Here is a 16,557-nt window from a genome sequence, read left to right on the forward strand (position 1 = left end):
ACTTCCAGCCATTGGTTCTTGTTCTGCCTTTACTTAAAGGGGCCTTTACCGTCACAAAGAGAAAATATCAGCTACGTCTTACAGACCATCATGCTTGATTGTCTTTGTCAGAGGCTAAATGATGGAGCTCTCACTGTAAAGCATTTTTTGTGGATCTTCTCTGTACCTTCAACCCAGACTCCATCGCAGTACTTTTTGAGCACAGCTGTTGAGAACGTGGCAGAATTCTGGTGCATTGTGCAAATACAGCTGCAGGATTACTTCAATCTAATATTTTAGAAATGTCTGTCTGCCCATCTGGGACTCACAGATCTGCCCATCTGGTTCAAGGACTCCTTCTAAATGACAAGAGCTAGAGTCACCACATTTGGTACGCAGCTTCCTCTTCTCCTAATTTAAAGAAAGGCCAGGGTTTGATTATGCCAGGAAAATAGGAAGTGCCAGGAATGGGAATGTGTCCCACAACATGGAAAGGGAGGAGGGATACAATACTGAGCATGGCCACTGGGGGCAGCGAGTGCAAGGGAGAGCTATACTGTAGTGTGACCACTGGAGGCAAGCTGCACCACCAAGAGAGTGGCCAGCAGGACCAGGGCTCGCTATCTTGCCAGCCACCAGATGGGGTAAGTAGCATCCATGCCCCAAACTGTTTCCCACCCCCAGCTGTTGGCCACAGTGGCAGGGAGGGGGAGGGAGAAAACCCTGTTGACTGGGGGTGCTGAGGAGAGAGAGAAGGCCCTGCTGGCTCAGGGAAGAGAGAAAGTCGTGCCGGATAGGCTCCTCCCCCCCATCCTAAGCCCCTCCTCACACCTCACACCCCCCTTCCCCAGCCCCCTGCCCTGAGCCCCTCCTCAACCCCCCACCCTAAACCCTGCACCTTCCATGCCCCCAGCCTCCTGTTCCGCCCACACACACACATTCCCAAGGCCTTGCCCTGACTCCAACTGCTCCCTCCCTCCCGACGAAAGGAACCGGGCAATTCCAGGTAAGTCTTCTAGTGCTTACATATTCATCAGCTAATGCTCAGCAATGCCAGTAGACCAGCTGTGACAGGCAGCCATATACGAGGAAACCCTGATTTTATGACCTTCGGTTTTATAAAACTTTATTGAAACCGAAATGTTTTTGGATTCTTCTGCATTTTCCCCCTGATTTTACAAGCCACTTATTTAATTAAAGGTTGGAGCACTTCCCATTACGCACCCATAAAAATCAAAGATCTTCTGTAATAAACCAACGTGTGCATGGATGTTGAGGCGAAAAAGGGATCGTCTATAAACACAAGTCTTTTTATTTTCGTCGCTGGATTCTAATTGACAGAAGGAACTAAAAATGATGTAAAACTGTCTTCATGTTGTCTCTATAAACTAAACACCCTCCAAAACCGCTTTGGAAATCTGACATTTTCTTAATTAGGGAAGGTTTTTGTAAACTTTGTAATCCTTGACAAAGGGCAGAAATGGAAAGATTCCAAGCGCCGCACTGTGTACAATTATTCCCAAAGGAAAAACCTCAGTGAAACAAGATCTGTTTCTCTTCAGTGGAAAGGAACTCAAATAGCAAAGCTCTAAGATAGGGACTCCTAGGTGAAAATAATTTTCAGTGGCAGAGATGGACCTAAAAATTCTCCATCTACAGTCACCTGGAAGATGTTCACTGAGAAACCTTGATTATTTGATCAGCATTCAGCTTCCATTCAGCTGCCACTCCAAGGAAGCCACCTGCCTTCGGGTATGTCTGCTCTTGCACCCCCTTTCAAGAGAGGGATGCATTTGAAGACATTCGAAATTGCAAATGAAACCGGGATTTAAATATCCCATGCTTCAATTGCATATGTGCGTTATGGAGCTATTTCAAAATAGCGCCATTTCGAAATAACAGATGCTGTTAAGACGCGGTTATTTCAAGAGAAAACCCTTCTCTCAAAATAACCCTTATTCCTCATACAATGAGGTTTACCAGTTATTTTGAGAGAAGGTTTTTTTCTTGAAATAACCACGTCTTAACAGCATCTGTTATTTCGATATGGTGCTATATCAAAATAGCGCCATAACGCAAATATGCAAATGAAGCACGGGATATGTAAATCCCGGCTTCATTTGCAATTTCAAATGTCTTCATTTGCATCCCTCTCTCGAACGTGTAGACATACCCTGAGAGAACCAATAACCACCGAGGGCTCAACATTCCCAGGGAAATTAATGACCGGCTGGAAAGAAAAGGTGGCCCAAATCACAGCCAAAGGCCATTAACCAAAACATCAGCCAGTCTCTATACAACAGTTTGTGCTGCAGCATCTGTTGCTATTGTATACCGACTGGATACACGAGTCTTTTTTCATTACCTGTGGGCAGGGTTACTTGGGGCTGCTAAGCAAGCCAATAAAGTGTTGTTTATACACACACTTTTGGTCTGTGATAGTGCCTACAAACCCCAACCAGGATTAGTAGATTTAGGCCAGGGATGAGGAACCTACAGCCCGGGGACTGAATCCAACCCCCGCCTTGTGTGGATCTGACCCCTGAGACTCGGGGCTCTCTGCCCCCCAGCATTGGGGAGCACATGCTAGTGCTTTAGCCCCGCAGCTCCCCCTGTGTGCTGCTGCTCCTCATTTCCCTTCCCTGCCCACATAGTGCTGCTTGAAGGCTTTTCCACCGCCACTCTGATTGGCCATAATCACAGCCAATAGGAGCAGCATGGGGTGGTGCCTCGGAACAACAGGGGCCACTGAGCCATATACATCCCCGGGGAGCTGCGCCCCATCACTCAGCGCTCCTAGCCCCATCCCATTCCTGCACCCTCCTTCCTGCCCAGACCACACCTCAAGCCTGCTTCCCAGCAGCCCCCTCCCACACTCTGAACCCCTCATTTCTGGCCTCAACCCAGAGCCTAGGAGAACCCACCAGGTGTGTGAGGGGAATGTGAGGAGTGTCTTTCTGTTTCTCAGTCGGGGGGCACATCTCTCAGGGTGTTTTGTTTTGTTTTCTTTTTACTTCTCACATTTGTACTGCCCCCGACTGGTTTTTCTGTGGGTCAGTGGCCCACAACCCAAATAAGGTTCCCCACCCCTGATTTTGGCAATATACAGAGACAGACCCTATCCCAAATTGATTATAAATTAAAGAGACAAGATGCCGGATGGGAGAAAGGAACTGCTGCTATCCATATTTTACTGCTGGGGGCCCACGGCACAGAGATTAAATGATGCACCCAAGGTCACACAGGAAGTCAGTGGCAGAATAGTGCCTATCCCCCTCCCCTCCAACGCTTCTATGTTCCTTGTGACAATCATAAGACCATCTTTCTTTCCACCAGCCTTGATCCTGAGCAGTAACATGTGGCTGTCCTGCTGCTTCCAGTGAGATGGGGAATGTTTGGCTTCTCCTCGCATCAGGTCCACAGCCCCTAAAATCTGGTATGCCCAAAATGTAGAAGCAGAGAAGCTGGGGACAAAATGGCAGGTGTGAACTGATGTTTGTTCTCAGTGTCTGACAGCATGGCCCCTTCTGTCCGTTGGACTGCCTGCTTGTGGACTTTGGAGTTCGTGAGCGGCTTGATCAATTGCACATTTATTTGATCACTTGATTGCCCTATTACATTCATTACCTTTGAAGTATCTGGCATTGGCCACTGTCAGGAGACAGGATACTGGCCTAGGAGGACCATTGGTCTGACCTAGGATCATTATCATCATCAACCATGGACTCAACGCCCGTTGGTGTCCAATGCTTCCCTCGCTATTTCCTTCCATCTTTCCCTGTCCAGTGCGGAGTGGCTTTGTTTCTGTAGACTAGCTCCGCACCAATCTACTATATCATCTCCCCACTCACTGTGCGGTCTGCCTCTCCTATTCGGACCATCCATTATGCCGAATACCAGGGTCTTAACTTTTCGCTCGTTGTTCATTCTGCAGATATGCCCGAATAGCTGTAACTTCCATTGTATAACCTGCAGGAGGTTCTCTTTTGGCTGTATCTTCCTATATAATTCCTCATTGGTGACCTTCTGCATCCATCCTATTCTCAAGATCTTCCTATAACAATTCCTCTTGAATGCCAATATCCTTCTCTTTGAATCTTTCGTTATCACCCATCTGAACAACATGCTGCTAAATACACACGTTTTCAAGACGCTCTGCTTGTTTATATGTTCTTACAAAAAGACCAAAATATTGAAAATATTGTTCAAAAGACATGCCAAGGACAGGCGGAACATGAAAATTCCATATGCATAAGCAATGATGTTAGAATGAAACAGCTTGGCTGTGTCTAGACTGGCAAGTTTTTCCGCAAAAGCAGTTGCTTTTGCAGAAAAACTTGCCAGCTGTCTACACTGGCCACTTGAATTTCCGCAGGTACACTGACGATCTCATGTAAGAAATCAGTGCTTCTTGTGGAAATACTATGCTGCTCCCATTCGGGCAAAAGATCGTGAAAATGGCGATCGGGGCTTTTTAGCGCAAAAGTGCATCTAGATTGGCACGGACGCTTTTCCACAAAAAGTGCTTTTGCGGAAAAGTGTCCATGCCAATCTAGACGCTCTTTTCCGCAAATGCTTTTAATGGAAAACTTTTCCGTTAAAAGCATTTGCGGAAAATCATGCCCTTGTGTATAAGAGCGTATCACTGCTCTGGATGGAATCCAGACTGCTCAAGTGTATGTGTCATAGCTACTCTACTGCCAATGGAGATTTTCCTGGCACTAACATGGTACAAGAATTTGCATTTTGGAGCAGTAGGAGAGGAATTCTACCCTTGTTGCTCTAAGTGGCAGATCATTCTAAAAACGTGGGATTCCTTTAAAAGCTCCTTGCATTTTGCCCGGAACAGAGAACAATTTTGAAACAGCCCTGTGGTGCCGCATAGCCGGTCTGATGTAAAGCATGCATTTCTCACAGCCACTTCTGTCTTCAGCAGCAATGTAGCCCGAGGTCACAAGAGAAATGAATCAGGGATTTTCACTTCTCATCCTTAATAGAAGTTTGTTTAAAAATTGATGAGATGGAGCACTGCCTGGCTGGCAGCCCTGTGGTAAGGGAAAGTCTGGCCTGGAAATGTACTGCCAGGGCTGTAGGAATGAGACTGGGAGCATATGCAGAACAGGGTTGTGTAACTACAACGTCGAGCAGAAACAAGTGGCAAATGAAATTAATATAATGTTGGACATATAGTGCCTAAAGCTGGATGCAGGGATCATGAATCCCAGCAAAACAGACCCTACGGTGCAGCTGTCAGTCACATTTACAATCATCCTCATATCTCAACACAACTCCCCCTCCACTGAGGGGGGAAGTGAAAATGAGTATGACGCAGTGAGATTGTAACGGGCCTACAGCAGGATGCCCCCTTGAAGACAAGTTAAGGGACTCTAGGCTACCTTGATCCTGACCTATCCAGACTAGACCTGAGAGTTATATTCTCAGGAGGTCCTTGGCAATAATAATTGATAGAAAATAACCCAGGGGGAGGCCAGAGACTTGGTACATGGACCAGACATCGGCACAACTTAGGAGACCAAACTGCACAACAGCCAGGCGGGCAAGCAGGAGTGAAGAAGGCTGCAAAAGTCATCGGCCCTAAATGAAGAGGTCAGGATGAACTGAATGTATAAATGAAGCATCAGGAATAGATGGCAGGGGAGGCAGGATGTTGCTACTAGAGTTGTCAGATACTTAAAAAAAAATACCGAACATAGCGGGGACAGGGCCAACTTATTCATTAGGCACAGTAGGCACAGTGTCTAGGGCCCATGATACTTTTAGGGGCCTACGAAAATGTTTAAATTTCTTTTAAAATCAGAAGAAAAAAAAATGAACTTTTAGGGTCGAAGACAATGTTTTAATTTTTTTCTCACATCCGAAAAAAATGAAACTTTTAGGGCCCACGAAAATCTATTACATTTTGCCTAAAACAGAAAAAAAATAAAATTTTGAAGTATTTAAAGCTCTATCAAAAATAATTTTTAATATATATATATTTTTTTTTATGGAGGAAGGGGCCCACGAAAGCAAAAGTGCCTAGGGCCCAAGAAAGTCATAATGTGGCCCTTGGGCGGGGGAAAAATTAGTTGAGCAAAAAAACCAGGAGACCAAAGTTGTTGAGTCAACAGGGACAAAAGAAAGAGGCACTGCGCCCCATGCTCATCACTCCGCCAGACGTGGCAGTAGGGGAATGTCCCACGAGGCCTTCCGTCTGAGAAAAACAGAAAATATTTTCTGTTTTTTTTACTGGACAGAGGCCGCAAATACTGGATTGTCCATGCCGATACCGGATGCCTAGCAACCCTAGTTGCTACTCAAACTAGAATATGTCCAGGAAGTCAGAGCATGGGAAAAGTGCCTTGGGAAAGGTGCTCTGGAATATAAACAATCAAGGCATGTCTATACTTACGAGAAGATTGACGCTCTGGAGATCGATCTTCTAGTATTCGATTTAGCGGGTCTAGTATAGACCCACTAAATCGAATGCTGAGGGCAGCCCCCACCAGCATCCGGAACTCCTTGTTCTGCGAGGAGTAAGGGAAGCTGGGAACATTTGCTCCCGTCAGCCTCCCGCCAAGGTTCAGCTTAAGGTAAGCTGACTCCAGCCATGCTAGTATAAACCAGGCCTCAGACCAACACCCCCGCACCTCCTGGAGGGAAGAGTGCCAGGTACTAACGCATCAAAGCTGCACCCCAGAGCACCGCACAATTTCTTCTGGCAGCGCCTGTGCAAAACGAAGACTGCGCCCAGCGCTCTACAAACACCAGGTCTATGACCGCCTGAGGTGATGGGGAGCACGTAGCCCTGGCCTCCAAAGCTCAATCATTGTACAGCCCCTTGAGGCACCTTTTCTTGTTATTCCAGAGCTTGCGAGGGAGCCAGAGGGTCAGACTATCAAGCGTACAAGCCCATTTCATCCAGCCCAACTTCCCCCCTCCCCCCTCCCCCCGCCTCACAGGCTACTCTGGAACCCCTGTGATGAGTCCCTGTGGCCAAGCACGACTGTCCTTACAGGGCTGCACAGGAGGGAAGAGAGTCACAAACGTCCCTCCATGGCCGCTCCGGACTCCGATATTGGGTGTGGGGACGTCGCAGAGCTGCTGCTTCACCCATCCCCAAGCCCAGCGAGCAAGGACCTTAGGGACAGGGAGTAAGTGACACTTTGGCTCTGCCCCCTCCCCAGAACTGAGTTATCACAAGAGAGAAGCAATCGCAAGGCCATGTACTAGAGTGGCCAATGATCACACAACCCAACACCCTAGCCCTGCCCCTTCCCGAGGCCCCACCCCACTCACGCCATCCCTGCTCCTTCTATTACTCACTCCTCTCCTCCCTACTGTCACTGGGCTGGGGCAGGAGTCAGGGTACAAGGTGCAGCTCTGGGTGGGGGCTTGGGTGCTGGAGGGGGCTCAGGGCTGGGATGGGAGTGCAGGCTCTGGGAGGAAATTTGGGTGTGGAAGGAAGCTCCAGGCTGGGGCAGAGGGTTGAGTGCAGTGGGGGTTCGGGGTGCAGGTTCCAGGTAGGCACAAGCCTATGGCAAGCTCCGTGCCTGCCCTGGCCCCATACCACTCCTGGAAGCAGCTGGTATGTTCAGTTTCAGAGGGAGGGGCTGTCAGAGAGTTCTGCGTACTGCCCGTGCCCACAGACACTGCCCCCGCAGCTCCCATTGGCCACAGCTCCCTGCCAATGGGAACGGCAGACTCAGTACTCAGGGCAGAAGCAGTGCACAGAGACCCCCCAAGCTCACCACAGGAACATGCTGGTTGCTTCTGGGAGCAGGGTGGAGCCAGGATAAATGGGGCCCTTTGGGAGAGTGGCCTTTGGGAGATACAGTCCAATTCTGGGAGACTCCCGACGAAACCAGGAGGGTTGGCAACCCGATGCAAGTCACTTCCCCCTAGGAGCACGAGGGTCTGAGATAGAAACGTGAGTGAGTCCCAAGTTCCCTGCCAGGGCTGCTCGGGTGTCATACAGGTTCACCACTGCCCCTTAACTACAGGTCTTGGGCACACGCTAGCCTGCCTCTCTGGGGCACTCAGCTCCTGGGTGCTGGAGGCCTATGACAAGCCATCTCACTGGCCACAGGGAACTGCACTTTCAGTTCAGCCACAGCTGAATAATTTATCGGAAGCCATGATGTGTATTGTCGTTCCCCCGGCTCCTTGTTCGTCCCGAGGTTCCTGTCAGCCCGTCCTGAAAACCAAAGACACAAAAGCCTCTGAACAGTGTTCAGAACACTGGCTCAGCAGGAGCCAGATTCCAACGCAAATCAACAAAGGAGTAACGAGATCCTTCTTACTGTCTCTTCATTAGAATTCACAACCCCTGATGTCTCATTAAGGTCCTCAGGCATCTCATCTCGTTTATTCAGGACTTAATTTCTATGTCCCTGCCCCCAAAACTCACAGCAACATATTCCTGGTTTTTTTCACAGCTGGAGACTATTTATCAGTGACTGGTTCAGACGACCTAAAACAAAGGTGTTATGCTCTAATGCACCCTGGAAAAGCAATCCCCAAACACAGGGAAATCGAAGCAAGACCTTCAGGTATGTGGTCAGTCAAAATCTGTAATCACCAGGAACCAGTTAAGTAAGTCATCAATAGTCTGAGCAAAATACAACAGCGTAAATGGCAAGTATGTAGAAGTAGGCCGTGAATAATTGCACACCTGCAATTCTGTACACACACACAATCACAAAAGACTCTTGATTTATCTTTATCAAGACAGATAACCCTCTTCTTCCCGAAAACAACAGAGGAGGCCCAGGGCATCTTAAAGATGAACAGATTTATTTGGGCATCAGCTTTCGTATGTAAAAAGCACTTCGTCAGGTGCACGGAGTGGAAATCAGAGAGGGTGGGATATAAATAGATGATGCTAGTGAGCACACATGCACTCACACACCAAATTCAGATGGGGAGCAGTAGCTCTGAGCCGCACGCTCCCTGTTCTCCGTCCAGCAGAGAGTGCAATAGGGCAAGTATGTCAGAGCTAAATTCAGTGAAGTAAAAGGGATGGTTCTCAATGGGGCTAGTGGCTGTGTTGAATCCAGAGAGCAGGTTCCCCCCCTCCGGAGACTTGCCCAATCTGTACCAATACATCAGCCAGGTGAGGGAGAAGGGGAAAGGGCCTAACTCCTTACAGAGGACAGACAGCAGGGCCCAGTCACCGTGCACTATAAACAGAGAAGTTGACAGCCTCCATGAGCCCCACCTGGACAAGGTGGGGGGGCTGGCTCCATGCTCCCAGAAAGGGCAGGGCCTCAGGTGAAAGGGGCGGGGCTGGAGAAACCTGCCCTCTACAACCCCGCTCCCGACATCCCTCAGAACCTCACAGAGTGCACAGCACAGCTCTCGGGGGAGAGTTACAGGACCAGGGGCTCTGCAGCAGCAGCCGAGAGCCCTGGGCCCCGTTGAATCACTAAGCCCCAAGGCACCTGCCCTTTTCTTCAGAAAAGCAGACTCTGATTCCCTCAGAGAACTGACGGGCAGGATCCCCTGGGATACTTACACGAAGGGGAAAGAAGTCCAGAAGAGCTGGCTGTGTTTTAAAGAAGCCTTATTGAAGGCACAGGAAAAAACCATCCCGATGCACGGTAAGAAAAGCAAATATGGTAGGCGACCAGATTGGCTTACCAGGGAAATCCTTGATGAGTTTAAACACACAAAAAAAGCTCACAAGAAGTGGAAACTTGGACAGGTGACTAGGGAGGAGTATAAATCTATTGCTCAAGAACGCAGGGGAGTTATCAGGAAGGCGAAAGCACAATTGGAATTGCAGCTAGCAAGGGATGGGAAGGGGAACAAGGAAGGTTTCTACAGGCATGTTAGCAATAAGAGGGTGATCAGAGAGGGTGTGGGGCCCTTACTGGATGAGGGAGGTAATCTAGACTATCTCTAGACTCCAGTCCTCTTTTGAAAGAGGAATGTAAATGAAGCAAATTGAAAGTGCAAATGAAGCATGGATTTAAATATCCCACACTTCATTTGCATATCAGCATCCGAGTGCTTTTTCGATAAAGGGTTTTTCGAAAGTGAAAGCAGTCTAGATGGGGTTCTTTCAGAAAAAAACAACACCTTTTTCTAAAGAAGCCGTACACCAGGCAGGCTGGAGGAGGGAGGGGTTCAAAGGCGCCTAGGGGCCGTTCCAGCTCCAGGGTGCTACAGAGAATGAAGAGGCTGGAGCGTGTGTCTACTGATCCCAGGTCAATGGCGTGGGAAAGGCAAGGATTCTCCAAGTGTCTGGGACCCTTAACTAAATTTAAACATCTCAGTGGGATCAGTTTGAAATTCCACACCAGCCACATGGGACCTTGAACATAGAGCTGATCTGTTCTTCCCTGTTTGCAATCACCCTGTGGCAAGTGGATGCAGATGCTTCAGGAAGTTCCCAAAGACCTCAGTAAAGAAGCTAAAGTTATAACATATCCATAGAGGAGTTTCAAGGATCCATAATGGGGAGAGGTATGCTGGTCCATAGTCTCTTAACAGGATGGGGGGGACTGGTGGTAGGGCTTAGGGACCATATCAACCTGGACAGCCCTCTCCCAATGCGTTCACTCCCCTTCCATCCCTCAGGAAGAATTTCATAGCATTATCTGAATTACACTAGTCAAATCTTGGCCATATCTTCCCCCACTGAATGCTGCATGGTACAGAATGGGTGTATTGTAAGATGAAAACAATGGTAAATCTTCCAGACCTCTAACCACACATTAGAATTATTTCAGCTAGACCTGGTTTAATTATGAAGGCAGAGCAGCTTCCTTGTTGGGCAGTCATTTGTGTGCCGAAAGCACAACTCCCTTCCAGATACTGGCAAATCATTTCATTTGTCACAAAGCCAGGACTCATTGGAGCCTTTCTGATTTACCGTAAGACGTGTCCCGGGTCAAGAATTGTATTGCTTGCTGCAGGGATCAACAGCTTCATTATTTCCTAGGCAGTTGCTCTTTGTCTCTGTCACGCCGGTTCTCCAGTTCTCTCGTTCACACACGGTCTCCGCAGACCAGGACATTTTGCACATTTTTTAGTCCATTAGATCAGACGTTCAAGTCGAAATCCTTTGCAGTTCTTGAAATGGGGGACCAGTGAGCTAAAGTAGAGTGGCAAATGGAGAAAAAAAAGTCTTTTATCAGCAGCTCTAATTGTAGGTCTGCCATGACTAGAAGTCATTTCAATTCCCAAGGCAATTTCAGTAGCCATAAGTTGGTCTTACCCTTGTTCCCAGGAGACAGGTGTTCCTGCCCAATAAATCATTGCAAATGCAACATAACTACCACTCTCATCAGAGTCCAAAAATAGAACTAGGTGTGGAAAAACTACCCGTTGCTTGACTGAATCGGAGCTGATGCATAATGGATAAATATTTCCCCTGCAATTCTCACAGCAAAATGACTGGCCAAATACAAAAATTGCAACAAGGGAGGTTTAGGATGGACATTAGGAAAAACTTCCTAACTATCAGGGTACGTCTAAACTATGGGGAGGTTTTGAAAGAGGAATTTGCATATTTTCTTTCAATCACTTTTTCGATAGTGGATCTTTCAAAAGTGAAAGTAATCTGGACGTGTTTTTTTCTGAAAAAAAAAACCCCTTTTTCAAAAAAAACCGCTCTTCCTAAAAAAAGAGGTTTACATGGTTTTTTGAAAAAGGTTTTTTTTTAAAAAAAAAACGCATCCAGACTACTTTCACTTTTGAAAGATCCACTTTCAAAAAAGCAATTGGAAGAAGATATGCAAATTTCCACAGAATTTGCATTTCCCCTTTCGGAAAAAAAAATGTAGTTTAGACATATCCTCAGGGTGGTTAAACACTGGAATAAATTGCCTAGAGAGGTTGTGGAATCTCTATCACTGGAGATATTTAAGAGCAGGTTAGACAGACATCTATCGGGGATGATCTAGACAGTTCTTGGTCCTGCCGTGAAAGCAGGACTGGAGTTGATGACTTCTCAACAAGGTCCCTTCCAGTTCTAGTGTTCTATGATTTTATCAACTACCATTGTTTAATAACACACAGTAACCGCATCCTGATTGGTTAATAAATTAAATCACGCAGTGTTTTAATATCCTGTGCTGCAAAGCGGAGACATTAAAGAGTCACATGCAATGTGGTGAGTTTCAATCTGACATGGAGGACAGTCAGCTGCAAGCATTCAGCATTACAAAATAGAGTCCCTCATCATAAGCTGTTCTGAAAGGATCTGGGTAAGGCGCTGGCATGGAACACCGGAGACCTTCTTCCATTCCCAGCTCTAATACAGTGTTTTTTCCAAGGTGTCACAGTCTCTCACCATCTGGAAAACGGCACCACTTCTCCTTTTCCCCTGGGCTATGTCTACCCTCGCGGCTTCTTGCACCAGAAATATGCAAATGAGGCTAAGCGTGGAATATCGCTGAGCCTCATTTGAATCCCTAATGAGCCGCCATTTTGCAGAAGAGACTCTTGTGCCAGAAGGAGCCATCTACATTGCCCCTTCTTGCGCAAGAAAAACCCTCTTGCGCAATGCCGCTATGCCGATTATTTTCAGGAATAACGGCATTGCACAAGAGGGTTTTTCTTGCTCAAGAAGGGGCAGTGTAGACAGCTTCTTCTGGCGCAAGAGCCTCTTCTGCAAAAATGGCGGCTCGTTAGGTATGCAAATGAGGCTCAGCGATGGTCTATGCTTAACCTCATTTGCATATTTTTGGCACAAGAAGCCGCAAGTGTAGACATAGCCCTGGTGTTTACGGACTTGGCTTTTTAGACTGGAAGCTCTCTGGGCCACGAATGGTCCATATCTCACCGAATGGGGCCTTTCACGCCAAAGATTGTTCATCCTCTGTTTATTGCATCCAGAAAACAACATTACAAGAACTCAGTTAAGACTGCAAAAAAGCTAAGCTGCGAATAGTTCAGGAATGTCAGATTTAAGGTGGCATGTGCAACTTTAATTCACACCCTCTCCTCTGTGAGTGTGCATTATGACACAGTCTCTAACTACATGTTTCATGCTGTTTTCCCCACACGGGACCCCTGCTGCATTCAACGCATGGGGTTTATTCATTATTTTTTTCTCTCCCTCCCATTCAATAAATATCCCCAGAGTTTAGTTACTGCCCACCAGCCTACCTCTGCTCTGCATACAAAGTTATTAATTTCTGCTACTCCATTTCTCCGACATCAAGGAGAAATTTTAGGGAAATTTGCTCAGCCTTAGCTGCACTGGGCTGCGACATGCTCAGTTTTCTCTCTGGGGATGGTACATGCACCATCTGGTCAGTACTTAGGAACTGTAAGGGGATGGAGCATGCTCAGTTCAGGCAGAACCTTCAGAGAATTTAGCTGCCAAAACAAGCCTCTCTTGAATTTCTCACCGAAACAGGAACGGGCACATGCCTGACAGGCTGCAACTTCCTGCCAAATTTCACATCTCTGCGCCAAAGCACCAAGGTGCTAGAGCGTCTCAAAAAAGGTTTGTTGGTTGTTTTTTTTTCATCGAGTAAAACAATGTATTTTTCCCCCTAACCTCATTCTCTGAACTGTTTTGTGGAAACTTTCCATTGAAATGTAACCTGACGCAGACATCCATCCTGGAAAATGTCAGCCCCAGTGGCTAAAGTTTGGCAAAGTTACAAGAAATGAGGTCAGGGTCTCAGAACGGGCAGTGTCAGGCAAACGGAAGCGTACAGAATAATTTCTTTTAATAAAGGATAAATCAATTGTTTGAATCTGACTGGTTCGTCAGTTGTTTTATAACCAGCTTCGACTGACGTGCTTACAATTATCTATAACATTCAGAGCCATCCCTAAGATATGGCAAATTGGGGTGACCAACCCAGGACCCGTGCTTTGGGGGCCCCCGTGCTTTGGGGGCCCCCGTGCTCACCAGCAGCCCACCCAAGCAGAACCTCCCCCTCTTCCCTGTGCCTCCTGCCCACCAGCAGGCCCCACCGATCAGCACCTCCCCCTCCCTTTCAGCGCCTTTCGCCTGCCATGAATCAGATGTTTTGAGGTGTTAGGCAGTGCTGGGGGAGAAGGGGAGAGAGCGAGAGTGCAGCACACTCGGGGGTGGGGTAGAGCAGGAGTGGGACCTTGGAAGAAGGGGTGGTATGGGGCAGGGCCTGAGCAGAGCTGGGAGGGAGCAACCCCTGGCAAATTAGAAATTCTGCACTTATAACATACTTATGTCTGCAACATGCTTATAACATGTTAATCACATGTAACCCTCTCTCCCCCTGGGGCCTTAGTACATCACGCTGGACATAAAGGCTACGTCTACACTGGCACCCTTTTCCAGAAATGCTTAAAACGGAAAACTTTTCCGTTATAAGCATTTTCGGAAAAAGCGCGTCTAGATTGGCAGGATGCTTTTCTGGAAAAGCACTTTTTGCGGAAAAGCGTCTGTGCCAATGTAGACGTGCTTTTCCACAAAAAAGCCCCAATCGTCATTTTCACGATCGGGGCTTTTTTGCGGAAAAGAAATCTGGGCTGTCTACACTGTCCCTTTTCCGGAACAGTTTTCCGGAAAAGGACTTTTGCCCGAACGGGAGCAGCATAGTTTTTCCGGAAAAACACTGACGATTTTACATTAGATCGTCAGTGCTTTTACGGAAATTCAAGAAGCCAGTGTAGACAGCTGGCAAGTTATTCTGGAAAAGCGGCTGATTTTCCGGAATAAGTGGCCAGTGTAGACACAGCCAAAGTGTACGTTTAACAATGAATGAGAGTAATTAACCAGTGGAGCAATTTACTAAGGGTCATGGTGGAGTCTCCATCATGGACCATTTTTAAAAGTGAGACTGAATTTTTATCGCATTGGGGTCATCTGGCCTTCCCGTTTAGGAATAGCTTATTTATAAAGTGAGCCACACAAATGTTTTAAATCATGTAGGATTCTCAGTGTCAGCTAAGACAGACCAGCAGCTTGTGAAAAGAGACACAACAGCACAACACAAGGGTTTTTTTTTAAATGAGTTCACTAGAATGGTAAAAAAAAAAAAATCCTAGATTTCTTGTCTTGTTCTGCTGATATTCAAAGTGAAACAATTTGTAAAACATGTTGCAATTAATTCAGCTATTCTAAGGCCAGAAGAGACTATTGGATATCTAATCTGGCCTGCTGTCTGAGGCCAGGTCTACAGTAAAGAGGAAGGTCAAATTAAAATATGCTACTCCAGCTACAATAAATATGTAGCTGAAATCAACATACCTTAATCTGAGTTTCCCCACCATCCCCACAGCGGGAAGGCAATGGTAGCAAGTTTTTCTGCCAGCTTCCCTTGCTTTTTGCAAGAGCAAGAGTGCTGACTGCTAATTGAGGCACCCTCTGAGTTTGATTTAGCAAGTCTTTACTAGACTCACTAAATCAAACTCCAGTAGATTGATCGCGGCAGCATCAATCTTTCCCCATGTGAAAATACGACCTAAGACAAGCCATATAATTCCAGTTAGTTATCCTTGTATCACACCCAATAACTCATGTTTGACTAAAGCACATCTTCCAGAAACCATCCAGCCTTGATGGGAAAATGGAGAATCCGACATTTGTCTTGGTAACTTGTTCCACTGATTAATCACTTTCACTGTTAAACATTTGTACCTTCTTTCTACTTGGAACTTGTCTGGCTTTTTTAGGTAAAGAGAAAGGCACAACAAGAACCAGTGGCTGAGATTTGAGAGTCTATTAGTAACTAGAATAAACGGTATTTATTCTTATAATCCAGCCACCACTTCATCCTTGATGATCTAAACCACTGTTTCTCAAACTGTGCTCCGCAGAGCCCCAGGGCTCCATGAGACATTTCCAGGGGCTCCGCGAGGTTGACAAACTGGAAAGCCTTCAACAGCATAATTGAGAATCGCCTCAAACTGACACAATTAACACAATGCTTCAACCAAAACTAAATACTGCAACAGACTGGATGTGGAAGCAGAAGCTGGATGCAGAAACAGACATGCGAATCCAACTTTCTTCTATTAAGCCAGACATTAAAGAACTTTTTAAGAATAGAAAGCAAGCCCACTCTTCTCACTAAAAATAATGATTGGTTTTGATTTGGGGCAAAATGCAGTAATTTTTCTTATTAAAAATGTTGTGTTTTAAAATCAGAATAAAAAAGTATTATACAAGTAAATGATTTGATTGTTATTATTTATGAATAAAACACACATGAGTTGATAAATATATGTACAAAATTTCACAAAATTTGAAAGTCTTCTGCGGCAAACATCGATAGGTACAACAGCGCGGCGACCATTTTGATTTAAATGAAGCGGCAATTATTTAAATCGCCGCTTTATTTCCCTTTGTTGAGTAAACTAATCCACATGGCTCCGTCAACGGAGCCATGTAGTCTAGACGTACCCAGAAAGAAAAAGGCGGAGAACCCCTGTTATAAGGAACACTGCTAGGGAGCTGGGGGTGGGTTTCAGAGGGGCTGCTAAGCCCACACATACACACACACAATCCTGGGCCAGAGGCAATTAAAGCTGAAAAACTGGGCCCTTCACAGCTAGGACTTTGTACCCACCTGCAAACGGAGGAGATGGCTGAGAATTTCAGCTCACCTGGTATAATTCTGTATGTGACTA

General features: G+C 46.5%; 1 protein-coding gene across 1 annotated transcript in view; it reads right to left on the reverse strand.

Moving 5' to 3' along the window:
- Positions 1-10,698: 10,698 nt before the first annotated feature.
- Positions 10,699-16,557, reverse strand: part of SEC22C (SEC22 homolog C, vesicle trafficking protein) — a 117,858-nt gene continuing 111,999 nt past the window's right edge. Inside the window, exon 8 of the mRNA XM_075922894.1 lies at positions 10,699-11,077. The gene's annotated coding sequence lies outside the window, so the exon portion shown is untranslated. The remainder of the gene's footprint in view (positions 11,078-16,557) is intronic.

The sequence above is a fragment of the Pelodiscus sinensis genome, chromosome 2, assembly GCF_049634645.1.
Source record: "Pelodiscus sinensis isolate JC-2024 chromosome 2, ASM4963464v1, whole genome shotgun sequence".
NCBI classification, from domain to species: Eukaryota; Metazoa; Chordata; order Testudines; family Trionychidae; genus Pelodiscus; species Pelodiscus sinensis.